The 22,865-nt window shown below is 39.4% G+C and overlaps 1 protein-coding gene across 6 annotated transcripts in view; it reads left to right on the top strand.

Annotated features, from left to right (window-relative positions):
- The window catches only part of LOC1280215 (zwei Ig domain protein zig-8), a 163,161-nt gene that overhangs the window by 112,065 nt on the left and 28,231 nt on the right, over nucleotides 1-22,865 (top strand). The window contains exons 1-2 of one of the 6 annotated variants that reach the window (XM_061657611.1): nucleotides 9,748-9,835; nucleotides 11,446-11,789. The exons of 2 other annotated variants lie outside the window; for them this stretch is intronic. The gene's annotated coding sequence lies outside the window, so the exon portion shown is untranslated. Of the gene's footprint in view, nucleotides 1-9,747; nucleotides 10,047-11,445; nucleotides 11,790-22,865 lie in introns of those variants that run through there. 3 more of the 6 variants (XM_061657612.1, XM_061657614.1, XM_061657615.1) reach the window with 3 other exon arrangements.

Below are 22,865 nucleotides of genomic sequence, written 5' to 3'. Positions count from 1 at the left end.
TATTTTTGCTTACAGATATATGCTCTCAACAGCTCGTAGCACCGAAGCACATGTGTGTTCGAATGGGGAATATTCAATTTCCACCACCATGGTAATGAGTGTCTGTCCTGTATGCGGTCGTTAGATGGGAGCGTGAGAAAGATGAAGAATGAAAGGGATAGATTGAGAATGTAGTAGAACGAGAGGAACGTGTTTCTAATTATTATTTCATACCTTACCAATTGTTCATGTCGTGACAAGAGAGAGTATGTTGTTACTTTGCTTTTGCAAAGATTTTATGCAAATTTGAAGCATACTCTCAAATGAGATGTGAACTAATAATAAAGTCGTTTGTATGCTTTTTTTCCAGCACAAAGGCAAATGGTTCACAGAGTTTGAGAATTATGTTGAGCTTAATATTTAACACTTGATATAAGTGGACATGCATGCAGCAATGTTTAAATAATATTTAAATGAAATAATGAATATTAGATTGTCCAGGATAGGGTTTTTGTAACTGTAACTTATCAAACATTGTTTTAACTTTTTTTCTGACAATTTGTCCCCCTTCATATTGAATGACAGCATTTATCAAGATAATTGTAAGGATAATGAAGAGTTTTTCAAAAAAGAGGGGTAAAATGCTTCGAAAGTTTACTGTGTTTCCAATATTTGAGCAAATAACTGTGCAAAGTTGAAGTTTGATTTAGATCATCTTTATAAAAACTAATGGTCTATCAAAACATCAACCAACCTTGTTTTCCTTCTTACTTGATTACATTAGAGAGTTTAAGTTCGGTTATGAACGATGGATGGACTGAATCGTAGTCAATCAAAGAGAAACAAACCACTATGAACTATTTCGAATCCCTTCCTCTGCAGCGTGTTCAGAACATTTCAAAGTATGGTACAAAGTTGAACACTCCTCAGGGCAACCAACGAAAGACATGACACGGTAAGCGAATGTATAGTTTTAATTAGAATCTTCCGTTTGAATGAACCTCAGAGTGTGTGTGGAATTGTTTAGAAAATTGGAAAATTCCCTCAACTGCTTTACACTTGCAAAGGAATTTGGATCTTATGGGAAAATGAAGCGGTGGTGTAAAACCGATTTAATTCGTGTAAAGGTGGATCTTGTCTTTGGTTTGGATGGAGTGAGATACAAATTGACACCAACTGCTACAACGCACACGGTGTAACGACTGTTCTTCACAGCCCGAAACTGACTTGTGTTAGTCATTTGTACAAATTAATTGCTCAATTCGCAACACTATTCATGAAACGCGCCCGTCAGGCTCGGATGTTAGCTTGTCAGCCTGGGTTTGGAAACGGCGGTTGAAAATAATTTGTATTTGAACTTTCATTAGTGTACCGTGCACGTGTGTGTGTGGATTTTGAAAACATGTGATTGGGACTAGTGATAATGCGAATAAGAGCGCTTATCACTTGTTCGGTATGCCTTGAGTTTCTTGCCTGGAAAGTGATTAGCGTTGTGCGTGGACGAAATGTTTCATTTGATAGAAAGGCTCAATACACAGTCGAGGATCGTGTGTTATAGAATCAATTCAGAGATCATTGGCAAACTTTCTTAGGTTTATGGTAGGGCTTTGACGTCAGCGTATTTTATCTTGTCTTTTTTCTCATTATATTTATTTATCCTCCTGACGGTTAGGATCTTCCAAGATTCAGAAACTTAAAAAGCGCAACATGATGCACCAACAAAACCCTTCTTAAAACCAGATAATCTTCTTTGAAACAGCTATTATACTAAAAGGGCTCACAAGTTATCACCTTTCCTTTCCAGCAGAGACATACAAGGAACACAAGAAAAGGAGCAACTTGTGATAGTCAGTGGATGTGAGAGAGCAAGAGAAAGAGAAGACGTCCGAAACCCGGCTTTCTTGGGTTAAAACACAGTCCAACGAATTGACTACATTAATATTCAACGTGCAGACTCTTTCATCCTTCACCCGGGAGATACCGAAAATCACTTTCCCTTGTTCATCAATAGCCTCCGGGATGGGGTGGCCTCAAACACGTTATGTTGATGGGTTGGTCGATTGTGAGCCATTTGTTAGTTGCTTCACCAACACTCTGTTACTTCTGAAGGCAAGGATGGCAACAAACATTCAGGGGATTCAAGGAAAAGTTGTTTTGGATTTGAGCACGAAAGAAAAGCATGCTTCCAGCGATCGAGAAGGACTATCAAACAGTGTGTCCAGTCCATCTGTGAGCAGAATTGAGCAGTGGGAATTTCCGTAGGACTGTGAGGTGTGGGTAGTGCGTTCTTACGAAAGGGATGTGCTAATCAAATACTAAGTGATAGGATGGATGCTTCCAAAAATTGATCGTGTGGTTTTGCCTTCTTCTGAAGGCGTCATTATCGGAAGAGCAACTACCTCATTACCAGAGAAAGAAAGAAAACCCAAAAATCTAAACCATCTACAAAACTGAGAAACTGTTGATTTGATATGGGAATATGTAGGAGTAAGATTTATGAATTTAAGGAATATGGAAAGCATTTGTAAATTAAGCATGTAGTACTGCTCTAGTTACACGCAGGTTACAATATCCTATCAACTATTTACTTCGTAAGGTATAAATTCGAACAAATAGGTACGAATGTTTTAATAGATATCAAATTTCCCACCTGTATAGTAGTTTCTGGAGAATGTCTATATACCCAAGATGTGGTACTGTTTGCATCATCAGTTAACTATTTGCAATTCCAATGAGACTGTGGAAAAATTTACATCTGCAGTCGTTAAGGCCGGGGGACACTGTACGTACTCGCTAGTGTGATTTTTATTTTTACTAGCGCATTTAGCGTCAACTGGTGGAAGCTTTTGTTGGTCATCGAAGGAATGGACGTGCTGAATCTCAAAACAAAGTATTATTTTCACCGTTTTTCATTGCAAAAATGGATGCAATGCGTGCAAAATATGTATCTACCTTTCACAAAACTTTTCTTTTCCGATTTAAGTAAAAAATATGGAAAAATAACATATTTCCTGAAGCGGCTTCTAATTGTTTGGAAAAAATGATTCGGTCAGCCGCCGCCAGATGCGCTAGCGAAAATTGAAATTACACTAGCGAGTACGGACAGTGTTCCCCGGCTGTTAAACTGAATTATCTCTTCTGAAATTAACGGTCGTTTCCGCACCGGTAGGCAAATATTTTGCTCGTTCTTGAGCTGGCAAATATTCTACGACAATGTTCAATGCTCTTGTCCTCTCTCTCTCTTAATAACTGTCTGTGAGAGAACCGTTTGAGACGGGAAAAGGGGATTAGCTCATGTAGTGAAATGTTTGGTTTTCAGTTGAAGTATGACGACCAGGTACGATGAGTGGTGATAGATTTTCATAGAAATTATGTGACAGTCAACCAACCGGAAAATGGTTTTCGGTAAATGTATACCTGTAGTAATACTTGAACTGGACATTCATTGATGGTTAATTTGTTCGATAGATGGTCTACGATTCTCATCAGCCTGGACATGATAATTGCTTCGATATTGATAGATGAAAATTATCGATTAGTAAGCAGCATAGGTTGTTGATTGTCAAGATAAGTGATAAATTATACTTCAAAAATATGTTACGTTTGTTTAAATTTCTCAAAAAACAATAAATAGATTTCTTAACATAATTTGCATTCTATAAAAGCAATTAAATTCCTTTCCAAATGGTTTCTCTAAAATAAACTTAGTGAAAATTTCAATATTAAATTTTACAATGTTACTTTAAATGTAATCTTTACGGTTATTCGTAGTCACTCTTTATTTATGCATTTTTAATGTATTTATAGTCGCAAAACGTGTTTTAATATTCAAAAAACGTTGATCTAACAAATTTAAAATACTAATATTAGTTATTTGAATTAAATGTACTGACGAAACATCAACTGAGGTCGAGAAGGTACGATTACTTTAAAATAATCAAATTAAAAAGCTCTGTAGCAAACTTCCATGCCTATTTATGTTTAGCCATTTTAATGTTTCTCCACACAAAGGTATGTATTCAGTATGGCCGGTGTAGAGCCCGTGGCCGATGAAAAACTATAAAGATAGCTTAAAAAGACGACTCTCGGCATGAAGTGGAGCTGAGAAACTCAAAAGGGCAATGATGACTGAGTAAACTCACAATCCAGTAGGAAAGGGCCATGTCACAAGAGTCACAGGAATTAATTGGCCAGCTCAGTGTACTGCTTTCTGAAGGCACTGAGTGGGGCTCTTTTAAATGTTTAACTGTAATTGGTACAGAGCACCACTTGACAATAGTGCTTCCGGGACGGGACTGGCTTGGCCGACATTTACGATCCACAGAACTTTGAGCCCGGGCTCCGTGAGGGAGTTTCCGAGACCCTTTTGACGCCCATTAGTGCGTAATGAGGTTTTTACTTCCGATGGAGGAAAGGTGTGAGGCGAGTGAATCAATTTTTACGGTTTAAGCTTTTACTATGGTAAGTATAAACTGTACGGTGTAAGCTTTTACTATGCTAAGTAATAAAGCTTTATTATGCTTTATTTTGAGCAACGGTTTCTTTTAATAGAGGTTTAAAGTAAAGAAAATGTTTTTAAAAATTTATGGTTAAATGATGGTGCAAATACTACACGCAAAGACCACACAATATACTTCCAAAATAACTCATCCCTTTCTTTTGCCACCGCAAACAAGAAAACATGATCACGCTTACGATGTTCTGCTTTTCATCTTCAACACAATACAATCAAAATGGGCTTTAGCTTTTCCTGCTTGTCCAACACAATGGCCACGCACGTGCTTCGGGGGTTTGGCGTGGGCTTTCTTTGCATCCAGCGGAAAACAAATCACAATAGCTGGCATATGTTGAAGGCGAAACTTTCCGCAATCTATTGTACGATTAAGACGGAAACCCACGCCACTATTTTTCTATTAAAGGAGAGTGGGATAATGTTCCTCTATCAGAAAAGACTACATTAGTTTATGTTTCTTGCTTTCTCTTTTGTATGGCTCCACCCAAACCATGCACGCTTCCGGGAGTTGCGGCCAATTCCAGGTGAATGTTAATTGATTTCGGTAGATCTAATTATTAGCTACTCTTATGTTTGTGTCATCTTCTTTGCACTATTGTGTGCAGTTTTTAATTCCGAAGAACAAGGAAGTAGTTTGATAGAGTGGATAATGTAGCGTGTATTGGAATAAATTTATTTTGCAGATAGTTAATGACTAAAACGCCCGTAAAAGTAATGTTTTGTGATAATATAACAGCACCGTACTTTTGCTACCGATCACAAGTTGTTTTTTGACAGCAAACAAATGAGGTTGTTCTTTTCGCTTTGTTTAAGTATCTTATTTCCTTTTCAATTTGCATCGCTGTTGCTAACTCCAGCAGAACGATAAAACTAACACATCATTTCTTCTTTTTCTGCTGCTTTTAATTTGCTCAAACCTTTCATGGCTCGGTAATCATTTTGTGGCAAAATGCTCTAACCGCGAGGAAAAACGCGACCAAAGAACTTACTCGCAACCCATGTAAACGCGACACGGTACGCGCGGAAATTAATGCTGGCAAATGTGTGTAATAGTGTTGCCGCCGTTGCTGTGCTGCTTTTGCTCGACAGATGATGGAAGTTGTGCTGTCTCGTTTTGTAATGGTGCGTAGGAAGCGACAATTCGGAAACAGGTTGCCGCAGAGCCGCAACAGCAGCAAACGGGAAGTTTTGCGTCACCGTTGGATGACGTCTGATGAACGGCGACAAAATTGCGCGCTTAAAGCGGAAGCCGCAACACCCCGAGCACTGTTTCGAAGCTGGAAGTGTTGCGAAGCAAAATTAGATAAACCAACAATCTCCTACTAGCTGTTTGGTTTATGTGATGTGGTACTTGGATTAAGCCAGAAAAGAGAGCATAGGGTTGTTTTTGAAGGCATAGAACAGGAGCGTGTGCTTCAGAACATTTATGGCAAGGTTCGTGTGAGCAAGCCACAGGAAGCAATTGAGGTTTAGCCTGCAGTTGAATAGTTTGAACAGTTGCTCAATCGACATTTCTGTTAACATTCCCAGGACTAAACGCGCACAGCATTGAGGATTTTTAAATTTCGCCGGCACGTTTCCGATTGTCACTTGAGCTGATCGAAACATTCGCCATGATAATTCAATGTTTTATGCTGATTGCTCGAACGGAACTGAAACAACATTCTGTTTCCTCGTTCGTCGATATTACTTTCCAAGGTTCCAAGGAGGGAGGCTAAGCGCCGTTTGTAATCGTCTAAACAAGCGCATTTTCTTAACGATTAAGCGAAATTTGCCATTTGCCAAACAATACACAGCTACATTTACGCGGCAGCGTCTCGAGTGTCTTTGATGTGGGTATGAATGCTTCCGAGAACAAAGAGGCTTTGAATTTTGGAAGGAATAGATCGTTTTTTGTTTCTACGTGTTGGTATGGGAGACGTTACCCCACAAGCTCAAAAGTGAAATATGTGTTAAGCTTTTTGATTTGATAGAAAGAAAAAAAAAATTGGCTCTCTTGAGCAAGTTTCTCAAAATTTGATTGTGTTCATAAATAGTTTCCTTTTATACAATTCACTCTTTGTGCAAAGCAGTGCACAGCAAATAAAGAATTCAAGGTTTTCATAGACTTAGTTTTTATTTAAGATCTAATTCTACCAAAGAAACTCAATACCATCATGATCAAGGAAAATATAAACTTATTTCGGTTAATCAATTATTGAAATTATTGACACCAAGTTTTGAATTAAGTATATTAAACAGTACAAAGATCATACCAATAGAGAGCAAATTTGATGACCACGCGAAAACGTTCAACGTCAACCAACGGAATCTAGACAACAATCGAACCATACAATAATCACTTTCTCTGGTTTATTTTTCGCACACGCCACCAATATTTGCAGTAAAATTGATACATTTCTGCTTCACAGCGTAATCGGAATGCACGTGGTAAAAACAGAAAACAAACTAAATAATCAAACCACCGCTGGTCACCAACCGACTGTATCACGTTACTGGTGGTGACCGTTTCCATCCATCCAAACCGGAGGAAGCTGCTAGGTGGGCTGGACATGAGAATATGACACTTGTATTTTTCCATGGCACGGGAGATTCAAGTGGAAAATCTGCAAAGCCCATGACAATCGGATAACGTGAATGTGCATGTAAGAGCGTGAAATTGTATCAATGTGCGCTCATCAGTTCATAATGGTAGTTTTTTGCACTGTTTATCGCCAGAATGAAATGTATGATGCAGAAGCGACGATTATTGTGGGTGATTTTGTATCGGAATTGGAAACAATTCCTTTCCTGGATTTTTTATTCTTCTTCTCAAAACTTTCCCTTTTTCCGCGTAACTCATCATGCATCAATGAGCACCAATAAGTGTGCCGAAATTGCGCCTAGACTTGTCGCGGTTTACGATGAAGTGCTTGTAAACTTCTTCAACGCCGAGCGGTTTTGAATGAAAATCAATTCTCGGGCACGGGACGGGACATCGAATGAACGCAAGCTGTTGAGTGGTTGATAGAAGTTATAGCGAGAAGCTTTCAATTTTCATCTGAAACCGTCAATTGATATTCAAACCCATGATGTTTGTGCCTTCTTGTGCTTGCAACCCAGCACGAATCCGAAAACCATGCCTGTACAGCGCTGAGATGATGATTGTCGACGTCGTTTGGTCCACGATGTGTATCTCCTTATGGAATGTTTGCTTCTAGGGTTCGGTTTGCGTGTGGTCTGCACAATGCAATGCCGATGACGTGATCGAAAATAGTCATAATGAAATAATTTGCGTGTTACAATTCGTTCAAAAACAGCATTTTTGAATAGTTATTGATCGATGCTCTAATAATTAAGTTTTTTTAGTGTTTTAAATACCATTGCGTATTGTGTTGGGAGTTCAGAAAAGCTTTTCTTGATAACATTTTTCGAAAATCATCCAAAATTACGAATCATGACTTTTCTATGCTTCAGAGTGTTGTTCATGAGTTTTTGAGCCTTTGTCACAAAAATGCTCGGAACATGAGAGTTCGATGCATATATATGTATGTTATTCTTCTTCTCGAATTAAAGGTCATAAAGTAAACATCAAACGCTCATCTTTCATTCTAATGCATATCTGACCGGTGGCATTTGGAATTTGTTACCAACGTCATTATGGTTCATCCTCACGAACTGAGCGTTGTACTAACCCGTGGGGGATCTTCTGCTGTTCGCACTCCATCAACGGAACTATAGTTGCGATGGTATAATCAAGCTCCGCTAGAACTACAGCGCACACTAGGCATGAAAAAATGAAGGCGTGGATGATATGAATAGATAAAGACAGGATTGCTGCCCTGCTGGGAAAAAAAAACTTTCCCTATCCTCGGGGTTCAGTCATATGAAAATGATTCCGCTGTGAGCTGTTGGGTGAGGCAAGCAACATCGCTGGAAGGATAAATGTCCACAAAGACATGAAAGTAGTGTGCGAGCTGTGGCTACAGAGTTTAAACCAGCGGAAGCCACTGATCCTCGCTCACTCCACGGGGTGCATGCGGAGCTTTCGTTGCGTTTGCAGCACTCGGTTCGGAATGAACTGGTTGGTAAAGTCATTGGATAGGCATTATGCGTCAGCATGGAGGAGAAGAATATTCCATGCTCATTGTACTCGGTGGCACAACCTAATCTGTGTGTTTGGTGGGATATAATGTGCCACACTGGTGACGGCTTTGTTGGGCGTTGATGGTATCTTGCGCCGGTAGCTTTGGGCCAATGTGCATACGAGTTCATAATGCTGTTGGTATTTTCCATGACACAATCGCTAATTTAATACGACCTCTTGCTGGGAGAGCCTTACGAAGCGAGAGGAGATTGGATGACAGTTTAATAAATCGCATCAGTAGTAAGCTATAGTGAACTGGATAGGGAAAGTTGAACCGTAAGCCTTGCTTCTGTTTAAAACATTATCAGCTCGATACATGGCATGTTAGCAAATGTTGTTAAAGCTCATTATCGAACAGGAATGATAATAGGTCGACTGATACGTTGAAGTTTAAATATTATTGGAATATGTTATGTCGTTTGCATGGACGTTTGTTATTTTTGTTAGTCTTTTTTAAACGAGCTTTGTTATAAATGACTTGATCGATTAAACGAAAATGAAAATCCTTGGGATAATGCTTTGCTCAAATCGTTTGAATTCTATAATTTTTTTTTGGTTCAAATCAAATCATTCAAAAAATGTCTATACACATCTATTCAGTCGAGGATTTGGTGATATTATTTTTAAATTTAAGCCACATTGTCGAACCGTGTTATTTAATTGTCAAAATTATTTCTAAATATTCAATTTGATAACATTTGTTTTTAAAACGATCTAGAAAGATTCCTCAAATGTCGTCCATTTAAATAGACTCTTTTTTTTAGTTTCCTATCGACCAACTTTTCCCATAGCGTACGTAAACACAATCAAACTCATCGAAACTCATCAGCTGATAACGGCCTGGGACCTGACAGAGAGACAAGAACAGAAACAAATTCTACTCACACACAAATAACAAAACAAAAAATCATAACACCCCAACCTCGAAACGTAAACGTGTGTTGTCCGTTTTGCTAGTTTTTGAATGAACCGTACGGTTGTGTTGGTGTGACTGTCAAAACTCTCCCCCCCCCCCTCCCAGATGGCTCAGTGAGTGCCCCGAAAGCTTCTTCGTTCGGTTAGGGGAAGTCACTCAGCTCAGCTTGAATCAACGAAGTCAACCCCATGGGCGAATGAAACGAAACAGCAACTCAGTAGCTCGGGGACTAGCGTTGACGATAGTTGACAGGAAACGGTTGTCTGTGCGTGCGTGCTTGCGTGTAGTAGCGGTGGTGGAGGTGATAAGAAAACGACTTTTTTTGTTCCGTTGAAAACCGCATCGTAGAAAGATACACAGTCAATACTTTCGAAAGTCGGCGGAAATATCATTTCAATCGTTGCTGGTGGATGGTGTAGCCTTCGTCGCTTGAATATTGGATTATTATTCCTTAGCTGGTGCGCTGGTGACCATCGTAGGCAGACGTTTTTTAACGGCTCGAAGGTAGGAATGTACGTGTGTGCTGAGAAAAGAGGCTCTCCAATACGCTCGTTTTGCTTGCAGAGTGTCATAATGTCGTACGGGTTCTTCTTTGGTTGCCGTTGAAGCGGACGGAATGAAGCGACCGTGATGCAATATTTAACAGTCGTCGTGCTTTTTATTTTTAAGTTGCTCTCGGCCATTGCTTGAAGAAGGATGTTTGATACATGAAGAAAGGCAAGACGCAGAATGAAATTAAAAGGAAAAGTCTTGAGTAAAGAATAAAGTGCCCTTAAGAGAAGCATTCGACAGTGATGCTGTTGGATGCAAAAGTGTTCGTTCACACCTGTACAATGGCATGCCGAAAGGTCGCACGGTAAAGCCTTAGATGGTGGAACATACATTACTTACACACAAGTGGCACCTTTCTACCATCGGGATGACGGAGGCACTAATCGTTAATTGCTCGGAATGAAGTGCAGTGCATCAGGCCGTGTGTGTTTGGCGCAAAAGGTTGTTGCGCTTGGAATGTTTGGTAAAGCGATTTGAAATTCTTCACGACTCACTCATGATGATCATGTTGTTGATGATGATGATGATGATGATGATGGTGATGTACGCAACGCAGTGGAATAAAACGCATGCAGATCTGTATTTACGTCGACCCGGATATGTGTGTTAGTGTGTTTGTTGAGAGATGCCATTGGAATGTGGAATGTGTGAGACCGGTTTAATGGGATTAGAAAGCAATTCTCTGAGCAGTTCCGTTTTACTGCAGTGTTTGGCATACGGGGTTGTAGTGGTTGCGTGACGCATACGTTGCTGAGGTGCCTTGTGAATGGAGGCAAGTCCGGTCTGGTGTGATTTCTTTTTCCCGAGTGCTGTACGCTGAAGGGAAGTAAAACGTGACCCGTGCGTGGAGGGAAGCAAATGTTTCTGTGAAATAGAGAGTGTAGAAGTGTGTGTCATTTTATTTCAGAAAAAATATCTCGTTTGAGCTTGCCGCTGAGCAGATGGGATCCGACGCATAAAACCCGCCTCTCCGGATATGACACCTAAAGTGTTACGAAAAAAATCCTGTATCCGATTATATGGTTTATGCAGTCCGGCAACTGGAATACGGTCCAGAAATGAAAAAAAGATATGTGATTTAAATAAAACGAAGCGATAAATAAATAAACAAGTGTTCCCTGGAAATCTTTTCCAACTCGGGTGGAGACCATCCGTGTGTTGAATATCGGTTTTCAGCATATGGATGGATAATGCAGAATACTGAGTGTGTGTTTGTATGTCCGTATGAGTACACCGGATAATGTTTGCATGGGCCGCCGTCGTGCAAGAGCATGGCCAGGGAAGTGTAAAATTGTAACAACACTCTTCCCCATGCCTCGGTTGTATGCTTAATCTATTTCATTCCATTTCGTTTTACAGTGTTTTTCGCTACTTGGGGGTTTATGGGAGATTGTGTTTTTGTGATTCTTGTTGGTATTAAACCTCGGAGCTGTGGATGTATCAGTGTGTGGTGGTGTCTCACCGACAGTGTCTGTTACGGTAATTGACAATTTGTGTTGCGGTCAGCAGAAGCAGAGCCTGTGAATTGCGATCGCATAAACCACGCAAAGGAACAAGCGTGAACAGCATGCGGTTTTGGTAAAATAACGTCAATTGCGTTGCGTTTTATTGGATACATTTTGGGATAATGCATTTATAAAAGAACGGCTGACACAAACACTGCCAAAATTGGATCAAAAGCAAAAAGGAATTATTTACTACAAGTAAGTAGATGGAGCATAGTCTGTATGTAAGGTTTACCATGGATTGCATATTTTATTCTTTTAAACTTTTATCATTTTAAAAAATAAACCGACAAGCTTTTCTGAGTATTTTTATAAATGGTTTTGTATTTATTCTAACATTTGAGCTGTAATTTCATTCAATACTTTAAACTATGCTGCTCCACACACCAAACTAATCCAATACAGCTTGTGTTCTTTTCCAATATGGTCAAGGTACGAAATTTGACGCTTTTCAGCAAAACTCAATTTTTGACTTTTGCGCTATCAGTGCGTGTAAATGCAACCTTTTCAAGTGAATGATTATGTCAATAGGTTAAACAGATTGAAAGGAAACCAGAATTTTTGCATCTCTTTGTATGCTGTGTTTATTTTAATTGATTGTATCAATAACACAGAATTCAAATGAGTGTGGCTTCCATTTTCCAGAGCAGGCGTTTCGTTTTGTTTATAATAATGATTCTCATGTGTGAAAAACATCACACGTAAAAAATGCCTCACACCTGCAAAGGAGGTATTGTTGCTATAACCAACCAGCTTAACATTTTTTCATGTTTCCTGCTTTCCATAACAACCCGTACAAGCTGCGGGACCTGCCCTAGCGGCAGTTTATGCACGAAATTATTTTTCCCCTGCCACCGCTACAGACGAAGCGTTAAAACCGCATTTTCACCTCCGGTTTTCCGGTGATCTTTTGGGAGTCTGCTTTTCCGGCTCACAGCTTTGCAGGTTAACATCGGCCGGGTTGCGCACGGTTTCATAAATATTTATCGAAATGCTCATGCTGTGGTGCACGGTGCAGTGTGAAACCATAAAACAGCATAAAAATGGTGAAATCGTCAAGCATCTCCTGGGACAGCAGCTTGGAACGGTAAAGTTATGAGCAGCTTAATTTTTGGTTATTTTTTGGGTGAGAAAGTGGCAAAGTTTGAACACCAGTGTACGTGTAGGGATTAGTTGATGAGTTTTAGAGGCACTCAATGAATTTCCTGAAATAATCAGAGATGCATATAATGAACAATAAAAAAATACAGGAATAAATTGAAACGGAAGTTTGGTAGTGCTTGGGAAGTTTAGTTTTTCTATTCCGAGAGAATCGGATAATTTGCTGCTTTACTAAACCAAATGCGTTCAGAAGTCGATTTCTAACAACAACAAGTGCTCGATATTTATTTTATTTGAAACAAAGTTTGAATAAAAGAGACTTCAATAATAAGCTTTTTTACACGATCAAAAATGAATTTTTGAAAGATCATCCACTAACCAAAAATTTGAAGGTTTCACTACAACAAAATCTATTAGAATACTTGTTTATTCAGTTTTTCTAACATGATGTGTTTAAGTGTGTTTTGACGATTCTTTGCAAATTGATTCAAGCTCGAAAAATGTTTCGTTGATTGTTGCTATCAGTAGAGAGGTGGTGTGTTGCTTGCTTATAAATTTGCTAGAAAAGAACAGGTTCAACACGGGAACCGGGAACAAATGTGTATTAAGCAGATGTGTCAGATTAAATTTTCGTCTTGATGGCGAGATGAACCGGGTCTGATGTGCGTCTGTTTGTGTTATACATTCGTGTGATTGTATTCGCATTAAACGAGAAAAAAATCCTTTCTAATGCATTGAGATAGTTCACTCGGGGAGTGAATGTTAGTAACATGTCGGGGATATTGTTTGCTACTTTGATTTTAAAAGCAACCAGGCGTCTCCATTAAATGAGCTTTTTACACAAACGACTAGGGGGCATCCATAAATTACGTAACGCTCAAAGGGTGGGGAGGGGTTTCCCTGTAGCGTTACGGTTTGTTACATAGGGGAGAGGGGGGGTTCACATTCTGTTACGTAACGTAAAACAATCCTATCACTGGTCACTGACAAATGATCGCCCACCTGGGTAAGTTTTGCACTTTTATTTCTTTATATCTTTTGATAGGGAATACGTTTTGCTAACGTTTGCTAACGCTCAAACGAGCATTTGAGAATGCATGCTAGCCAAGGAGAAGGGAAAAAAACCTTACTTCAGAATAAAAGAATGATGATAGGCTTAAAGAAGTAATACACATACATAATGAAGATGCCATATGGAATGAAGAAGATGCCAATGTAATCGAAACAGATAGTGTTCCCATCATAAACATCACTGAACAATTGAAGCCAATCTGGCAAGATGTCTAAAAATGCTCAACATATATATTATGCGTTTCTTTAATTATAATTTTTTTTATCTAACTTTCCTTTCATTAATTAAACATTAATTAAAACAACTCTGCATACTTTATAAAAGCAATCAAATAACAAAATATAAACCCATATTTTTTTGTATTTGTTGATGCAAAACCAAATTAAGGGGGGGTGTTCGATCATGCGTTACGTAATTTTGGAAGAGGGGTCTCCTCCAACGTTACGTTTTGTTACGATAGGGGGGGAGGGAATCGAAAAATCCCAATTTCAGCGTTACGTAATTTATGGACGGCCCCTAGGCGGCTTCATTAGAAGAGAAAAGTTTAATCTTGTGTACCGCTTTAGGACATAAAAAGGTAGGACCAATATGAAGCTTTTTGTACAATTTTCGTATTGGTATCCCAAAAATATTCTACACATTCTACATTTCATAAAACTACTCCATGCCGGTCTGAAAAGAGAAAAGGTGAGGTCCACCTTCACAAACACTGTTTCTATTGAAACCCCGTTTTGCCTGTATTCGTGGAAAATGCTTACAAGCAAACAGCATTTTCACTCGAGCTACACCAACTATACTTTTTAATATGGGTCACCATGGTACGGGTAGCTCGCTCGAAGCATTATTATTATTTCCCCGTATCGATGTTATTCCGAACTAGAGCCCGAAACCATTCGGACTCTCAATTCTCTCGCCCCGAAACAGACCGGCAGTGGAAAAGGAAAGCGATAATTCCATAAAATAACAAAATGAAATTTGCCAAAACCATCGCATACCAAGTACCAAGGACCAGTGGCTGAAAGCTTTTGGGGTGTGTTTTTGTCACCTTGCTCTTTCTCTCCTCTTTCGTTCATTTGCACTGATGCTGGACAACTTTTAGCGTTATGCTTCCCGGACATGGCTTCATACACTGGGTTCCATTTCTAGCAGAATAAAGAAGCAGCAATACTCAACAAACCATGAATAATGTCTCGGTAGTTGGAATCGGTGGTTAAACTTACAACGGCAGCCGTACCCTGTTATCGGATACCGTGGAACACCTTTTTTGGCACGCTCTCAAGGTCGTGTTAATATTAATAACGCGTCCAAAAATTTGGTTATGCGGAAAAGCGTCGAATTTCGTGCCTTGACCAAATTGCAAAAGATTGCAAAGAGAATGAAAGGCCACAACGGAAACAAAATAAAAAATAAAAAAATAAAGAAAAATGCTGTAAGGCTACTGATGGATGAAACGAGTGTTCGTGCCTTTCCAATACGTTTCTGAGACCGGACGCATAAACTGTGGTCGTAACGTTTTGACGGGTCTATTCGTCGCACCAACGGTGCACATAGCTGGTGACATATTTTCGACCTCTCTGTTGATGAATGACATTCCGAACAGGCTCGAAACGATACCGGGCAACACGTTGTGCGAATGAGATTAGCGGTTGGCTTAACGGTCTCGACTGGTGTTGATCAAATTTTGTGCCGTTGTTTTGGTTTGGGTTTGTTTCTTTCCATTTTTAGAGCTACAAAAATGTGTCACTAACGAACGGTGACCCGATCGGCAGCTGTTTCGTGCTAGCTAGGTATGCAGATATGAGGAATGGGAAAAAACTGAAACCATCTAAAGGCTTACGTAAAACGAGTCGTAGGACATTTGTGAATGAGAGGCTTTTCATCCAAAACGTTGAGCGCTAGTGCCAAGTGAAAACTCGAGATCCGACCACAAACGTTTGTATCAGTTTGCATGTAGGCTAACGGTTCACAGAGGATAAGCGGTTGAAAAAAATACATCTAACAGTCGCTATGTGAAAATCGATAAAAAGGATTTCTTCGTTTTGGGTCCACTTTTTGGAAGCTAGTTTCGCCAACGTGTCGACAAGGGTTTGCCGCTTGTGACGAGGTCTGGTTGTAGCTAGAGAGAGTACAATCACATTCTGCATGAGAATGTTAAGATCTGTGAGGGGGTTTTGTCGTTGTTTCTGCTCAAGGCAGATAAATTGATTTTGAGGAGTCTGTGTTCCTGAATGTGCACATTTCCCACCAATGGGGAATCATGATTTTGACTGTTTTTATGTTTTGACTGTTTGTTGTTTGCTCTTTTGTTTCTTAAATGCCTTTGCTCGTATTCGTGTTTCAAGCAAAGCTGGTAACGACTTTGCTCAATTCCAAACAGACAAGTGGTTTGAACCATTTTGAGTATTAAGTTATGGTAATCAAAACGTTTTATGGTAATCAACATCCCATTTAATCATTAAGTTAGCTCTTAAGTCTCATCATAGTCAAATAATTGAAAAGAAGGGAAAGGAACACTGTTCATTGTTATCAGTCTCAACCATCAAAGAACGACCATCACCCCACCATTGGTAACAAGATGGTTCGCCTCTTTTGGCCTATTAATTATTTATTAGAGCTGTTTATTAATCAGATTGCTCCACTGATTGTTGTGCAGATTTATGGCTTCTTCAAAGCGTTAAAGCGAGCCATAATGCAGGTGATTGGGACAAAGTTAAAGAAACTGAGAAGAATAGGGTTGTTATGTCTCAAGCCAACGCTTTCTCCGATCAGTGCTAAGTATTCATTAATTTGAGACGATGAGAGATTAGGATAAGTAAAAAGGATTAGCACCTGCTACCGCAGCTGGGATTGATTTCGTGATCCGATGATAATTATCCAAAGAAGCAACGGTAATCAACGAGCTAAAGAGCAGATTAAATTATTTACTTTTAACCTGTGCTGTTTTACTCTAATTTTAGCTTCTTCGTTGGTGACTAATTTACTCAATTTTCAATGATGAATAATTAAATGTTCTGAAAAAAAACCCTTCACAAGTTTGACCGACAAAATTATATTTTCCACTACCAACGCATTCTCATTTAATAAAACCATAATCTTGTTAAACTGTAGTAAACTACCGCCTATTTACAAAGCGATTTAAAAGCAAGTGAACAAAAGGTTGATTCGTCGGCAACAAACTCCGTCCAGCTTGTGTGTTTGTTTATTTTGCCTAAGTGGTCATAATTACAAAAAAATTTCCAGAGCTCGACGAAAAGCAAACCATGCAACAAATTCAACGCAGGGCAAAAGTTCGGCATATAAAAGCACAGTCAAAAACGCAAATGAATTCTGCAGCGTTTTTATTTTTCGCTCCGATGGCAATTGAGCGTTGGGTAGTTTTTCGGTAGTAGTGTTCGTTTTTTTGTGGTTATTATGCCATTCTCTTGGTTTGTGCCTTAACCTCCAAAACTGCGCATGTTTAGTAGTGCCTGAAGTTTAACTTGAGCGATCAACTTTTAGTGTCGGGAGTTTATGTTTGTTTGTTTTTAAAACGATGTTGAGTAAAGCAAATTGCAGTGGAATTAATTAGGCAAGCAGAAACAAGTGAACAATTACCTGCTCCTATGTGAAGTGTATGCGCAATGGAGGAAGCTTTGTGTGCTTGGTGTGTTTTACAACGCCATAAATTATTCATATTATGGTTTGATAAATTTCAGCATGAAGCTGATTGTGGAACTACTAATTAAACTGAAATAACAAGCCTTGCATAGTGAATGTAAAGCTAGAAAAACTCCCCCATAATATTGCAATTCTTTAGTATTATCTACATCGTCAAAAAGCACAAAACTTTGTAAATCATGACCATTGTTCTTAATCGTACCAGCTGCGTCGCATCATAACTTTTTCACTATCTAAGCATTGTTGAAGCTCATATCTGAAATTGCTCCCACTTTGCGCCACTGGGCATCAGCAATTTAGTTTCGTTCCAAGCGATGGCAAATTGACCAACCACAAACTTCCGCAGATTTGTCCAATGTTATCGCTAAAGAACAAAGTACATGCCGTGAACTGCAGCCTTTTCAAAGAACATTTTAAGTGCTTTAAAACGAGTGAGACTGCAACTGCAGCAATCGTTTTAAAGTGGTCGCTATTGTAGGCTTGTTATTTTAGGACTATGCAGGCTCACGAACACATGCAGAGCAAAATTGGTTTGGTACGGCCCAGACAAAACGACAATGAATGGGGTTTTGGTAGCGGTGGTGTGCATTATGCTCTGTAAATTGGACCAACATGCAGCTCAACATGCAGGAGAGTGGAAGTGTACAAACAATTGGAACCACTTTCTGCGTGGAGGCAGCAAATTTTGTTCGCACTGAAAATGCTTTATGTACTTGTAAAACAAAAGACCGAAATGAGGAAAAATGCATCCATAATAACGCTCATTTCATATGGAATGGCGAGAATAAAACATGGTTGTGTAATTTAGATTCATTTGTAGTGCAGGACGTTGTAAGTAGTAGTTTTGGAACGATATTCAAACCATTAACATTATCAATGCTCGCAATTAATCAAAAGCGTGGTTACATTTTTCCCTGTGCAAAAAAACCTGTCTGACCTAAATACTGTGAAATTCATGGTCAATCTTTTTGGAAAAAAACAATGAAATCTTTATTTTACAAGATACTAGTTTTAAAAATTATGAAATCGCTTGAGAAATGTGCATGCTCTTGAGTAATTTTCTACCTTTTTTGGAGTTGAAGCGATTTTTTCTTCTCGTGAATGAGTCTCTCGACTTGGTTGTACCAAGAGCATAAATCACTTGACCTGTGGAAAACCTATCCAATTATTCCTTTAAGATCCAATCTTCTATAAAATCTTTCTTTAAAATGAGTGCAATGGCCTCCAAAAACGAAGAACTTTTTTAAATCCCATTTTTAATCGATTCAATAAAAAAAACTAGAGAAAAATCTCGCGTAAAGCACTTGGACGAGAAGAATTTCATCATTGCTCATTCTCCATTGTCTGCTGCGAAGAGAAGAATTTGCTTTCTGATGAAATTTCTTCTCGCCCGGTAAAAGCGAAACAACACCGAGAGAGATAGATAAGATAAGAAGAATGGCGAGAAATATTAAAAAAAAAATAAAAACATTGTTTTCGTTGCCTAGCATACTGTTGCTTGCCTTTCAGCGCCCACTCTTGCAACCATTAGCATTTCAATTTCAGTGTTGTCTGCTGATGGGAAAACCATTCTCAACACAACGTCTGAGAACAACAAGAAGTAGACATGCAATTTCAGAATGCGGCTTTTGACTGAAGTTTCTTTTACGAAAAAGGCCGCTACGATAGAAATGGAAGCCGAACTTTGAGAGCAAAAGAATGAAATATGAAACACTTGACGAATGTTTTGTAAGTTTGTAAATAATGCTCTGCTACACGATGAATGCTCAGCGGAATGCGAACCAGACAGGATGGACACTGGGAGTCAGCTGTCGTGGTGCGAAAAAGTATCGACAATGTTAATTTACTCATCGTGATTGTCCATAATAATGGATTTCAGACACCACCAAGGCTTCCCAGTAGCAGTGATTGTGGAAACAAAGCACGCAGAAATGAATGGAAAAGTTTTCCCGGTAGTTGTTTGCTGCCAAGACTGACTGTCAGCGCAAAATAATGGATAATGGATTATGAGCAGTAGAAGGAAATGGATGTCATCGAAAATGGTAATCTAAGTTACTTTGTGGTTAAGAAAATTAATAAATAGTGTTTAATACCAATAATGGTGAAATTTATTTATGTTTTTAAACTTAAATCCTTATTCAGTCATCTCTAGAAAAACAATATCATCTCAATAAGAATCTGTAGCCGTTTTTTATTCTTATATGTTAACAATCGAGAAACGCGTACAATCCACTACCCACCTATTGACCCGATGCAATCCCACAAGGAAGATCATTCTGTTGCCCGAGTCGTTCCTTGATCACATCCCAACTACCGCAACGCGTAAAGTCAGCAAACAAAGCTCAAAGCAACCAGAGGAACGAGGATTTACTTTTGCTTTAAGAAATTCAAACACCAAACACACTTGTTGGTCATCTTTTTGAACCAATTTCTTTCTAGTTCGGGTGAACTCCTTCTCATGAAATGTGTTGCTACATCCCATTCCCATGCTCCCGGTGGTTCGAAAAATGCAAAGTTTTATAATATAATGCGCCGGTGCATATGAGTACGAAGTTTCCAGTGCTGTTGTACAAAAACTTTTGGTAGAAACTTTGCAGGCTTTCGTTACTGTTGATGCTAGAATTCGCTGAACGCTAGAAATGTGGTTTGGAACTTAAAACAGTTTACCACGGCATAAAGCCCGCGGGTTGATGTACAATTTGCCAAACGATAAACTATCATGTCATGTTGCTTCACTGCTTCGCTCTTGTTCTGCGGTTGTTGCGGTAAACACAAGTCTCTGTTGTTTACGATCGGATTATTTGGGGAAAGTCAAGAGTATGGCACAGTATTTTGATATTGTTGGTCGTAAAAAATATGAATATAAAGCCTAAACAAAACATAATTAATCAACAAATTACCAAAGCTTCCTTTTTCTTAGAACGTATATGTAACATCCTTAGTGTGACGGAAGAATACACCTCTGGTATGCAGGTTCTACCACAAAAACCGCACAAAAAACGGACCTACCTTTAAAGTCTGTCTTAATGAACCTCCACGAAGGAAGGAAGGATTTCCGTGCGGTGTGGTAACCTTCCATTGGGGTAACAATAGCAAAAAAGAGGTACTGTTAAATACTTGCAAGCGCATTGTCTCGGGCGACGAGTCCCTACCGTTGCCGGTTCAAAGACAAGGAAACGATTAAAAGTTTTCCCAAGAAATTATTCCAACCCTGCACGCTTGACTCAGTTTCATTCTTTGTTCCAGAGCCGGATTCTTTCGTCTCTTCTCTCGTCGCTCTGGACCTTAGGGAAGGGGGTTCCACTCAATGGAAATGGAAGAACAAAAGCACCTCGTTCCTGAGAAGTTTTCAATTGACGTTGGGTGGTGCTGCGGAATGGAATGTTTTATCTGAGATAAATTAAAGCTAATGTATGCCTATCTGCTCAGTTTACTGAGTATTTCCCCTTTTCATATGCATTTTTTGTCTGACTGAAGGGCTGTAGAGAATGCTTTAGTGTACTTGTTTTATTTTCAATGCGAAAGTTAGTCATCTATTTGACTAACTTTTCCACATGAGTGAATGTTGTTTTTTGTGTTTGCTACCCATCTTCTTAATCATCTCTTGAGAGTGTAACTCGGAAAATGATAGTCGTGTGGCATGTAAAAGCTTGAAGTAGTAATATAGCAAGAGCGCGGCCAGCATGTGTGGGATGGAAAGTGTCAACATGTTGTGGCTCTTTTTGTTAGGCTCGTTCGGTGTTGTTTTCGACCACAACCAGCCATTGCTTCGGTTACTTCAATAGATTGCTGACAGCAATGGCAAATGATGTTCAGCAAGCAAGCAAACACACGTACGCACGAACGCAAAGAAGGGAAAGCAAAACAAAACAATCTCACCAAACACCTCATCCAACGACTCCCGCAGGAAGCATAATGTTTGAATGTTGGTGCTGGCATGTGAATGTGTGTGGGTAAGAGCAAAATTTGCATGCCACACACTTCGGTGTACATAAACCATGAACACAAGCGATTTTGGTGCGGGGGTCACTGGCGCTTGTTTTGTCTCGCGCGAGAAAAGAAGGTGTCAAATTTACGATACCGATCTGCCCCAACAAGTCCTCACGTGCGTCTTTCGATTCTGAGGTAAAGCTGTGGTCTTTTTCAGTTATTCCTCACAGTTTCGTTTTGGCAAACGCTTGGCACGAGCAATGGGCTGGGACCATAAAGCATCCGGCAGCTATCGCACAGTGCGTACATTTCGCATTTAGCTCGAGGACAGGATTAGCCCGAAGGTAGTAACAAAATTCTACGCACGAGCCCGAATAATGAACCACGGGCCGGTGTGAGTCACTAGTAAGCACTTGGTTTCCGTTTTGTGCCGACAGGCAAGGATTATGGCAAGGACACGCAAAAGCCTTTGAGACGGCTACCTAAAAACAGCTGGCGTGTGGAATGTCTCATAAAATGCTGTTATGAAACGTGTCGTTGCTTTCGTTTCCTACTTTTCTCCAGGTGAGAGCCATTTTTCCCAAGGTAGTTTTGCAGTTTACCGACCGCTCCTTGGGGGAAATTGTGAAAAAGAAATATGTAAAATCAACGCTGAGCATTAGAGTGTTAAGACAACATTTAAGCCCTATCGACACATCAATGACTTTAGAAACTAAGCCTGCTCATTAAGAAATGCTGTTGAATTAGCTACTTCCTCCATTTTTTTTAAATCATTGAGCAAGAAATTTTCGCTTGACTTTTACTATCTGGATTGCAAGAACGTATTTAGTTCGACGGAATGAAAAAACCTTAATGACCATTCAGGTCATGCATTTCAAAATTAAAAAAAAAATGCATATACCACCATTTTCCTGCAAAATCCTGTTAGCCTCAAATAAGCGTAAGGTTCTCAGAAGGACCCTTTAAACCATGTGGAAAGGCAAAAGAGGGTTTCCATAGCCCATTCTACTGTCAAGAGTGTTTGATTCCAGTGATCCAGACTTTATCATCTGATGCATATATTGCATCAGACGGGCACCAATAATAGAGTTGCTAAGGTTCTCCACTCGGACAAAAGTTGTTAGTTGTCTTCTTGGCGATAGAGGCTATCCATCGCTTTCCGGGAAAAAAACACAATGAAGTTCAATATTTGTATCAATAAATTTCAATGCCTATCCTTGATGACTATCCTTTTCTTGTGTGAGTAGCTAAGACCCTTTACTACACACTGAATCACGTGCATAATTCATGTACCAACAGGTTCAGACAAGAGTTTTAGTGTCTGGATTTATTTCCTAGATGTGTACAGGTGACCTCCAACCAAGTAACAAGACAGATTTGGTTTGCGTTGGGTCCGCCTGTCCCGAAATTTTTATTCTGAACAACAATTCAGGTCACCAGTATCGACATAAATCAGCTCACAGGATACCTATAAAAAAGCGGCCACCTGTATTGAACTCGGGACACAATGTCAA

This window comes from Anopheles gambiae, chromosome 3 (assembly GCF_943734735.2).
Source record: "Anopheles gambiae chromosome 3, idAnoGambNW_F1_1, whole genome shotgun sequence".
In the NCBI taxonomy this organism is placed as follows: domain Eukaryota; kingdom Metazoa; phylum Arthropoda; class Insecta; order Diptera; family Culicidae; genus Anopheles; species Anopheles gambiae.
The sequence above is the reverse complement of the archived record's forward strand: the minus strand, read 5'-3'. Positions and strand labels throughout refer to the sequence as shown.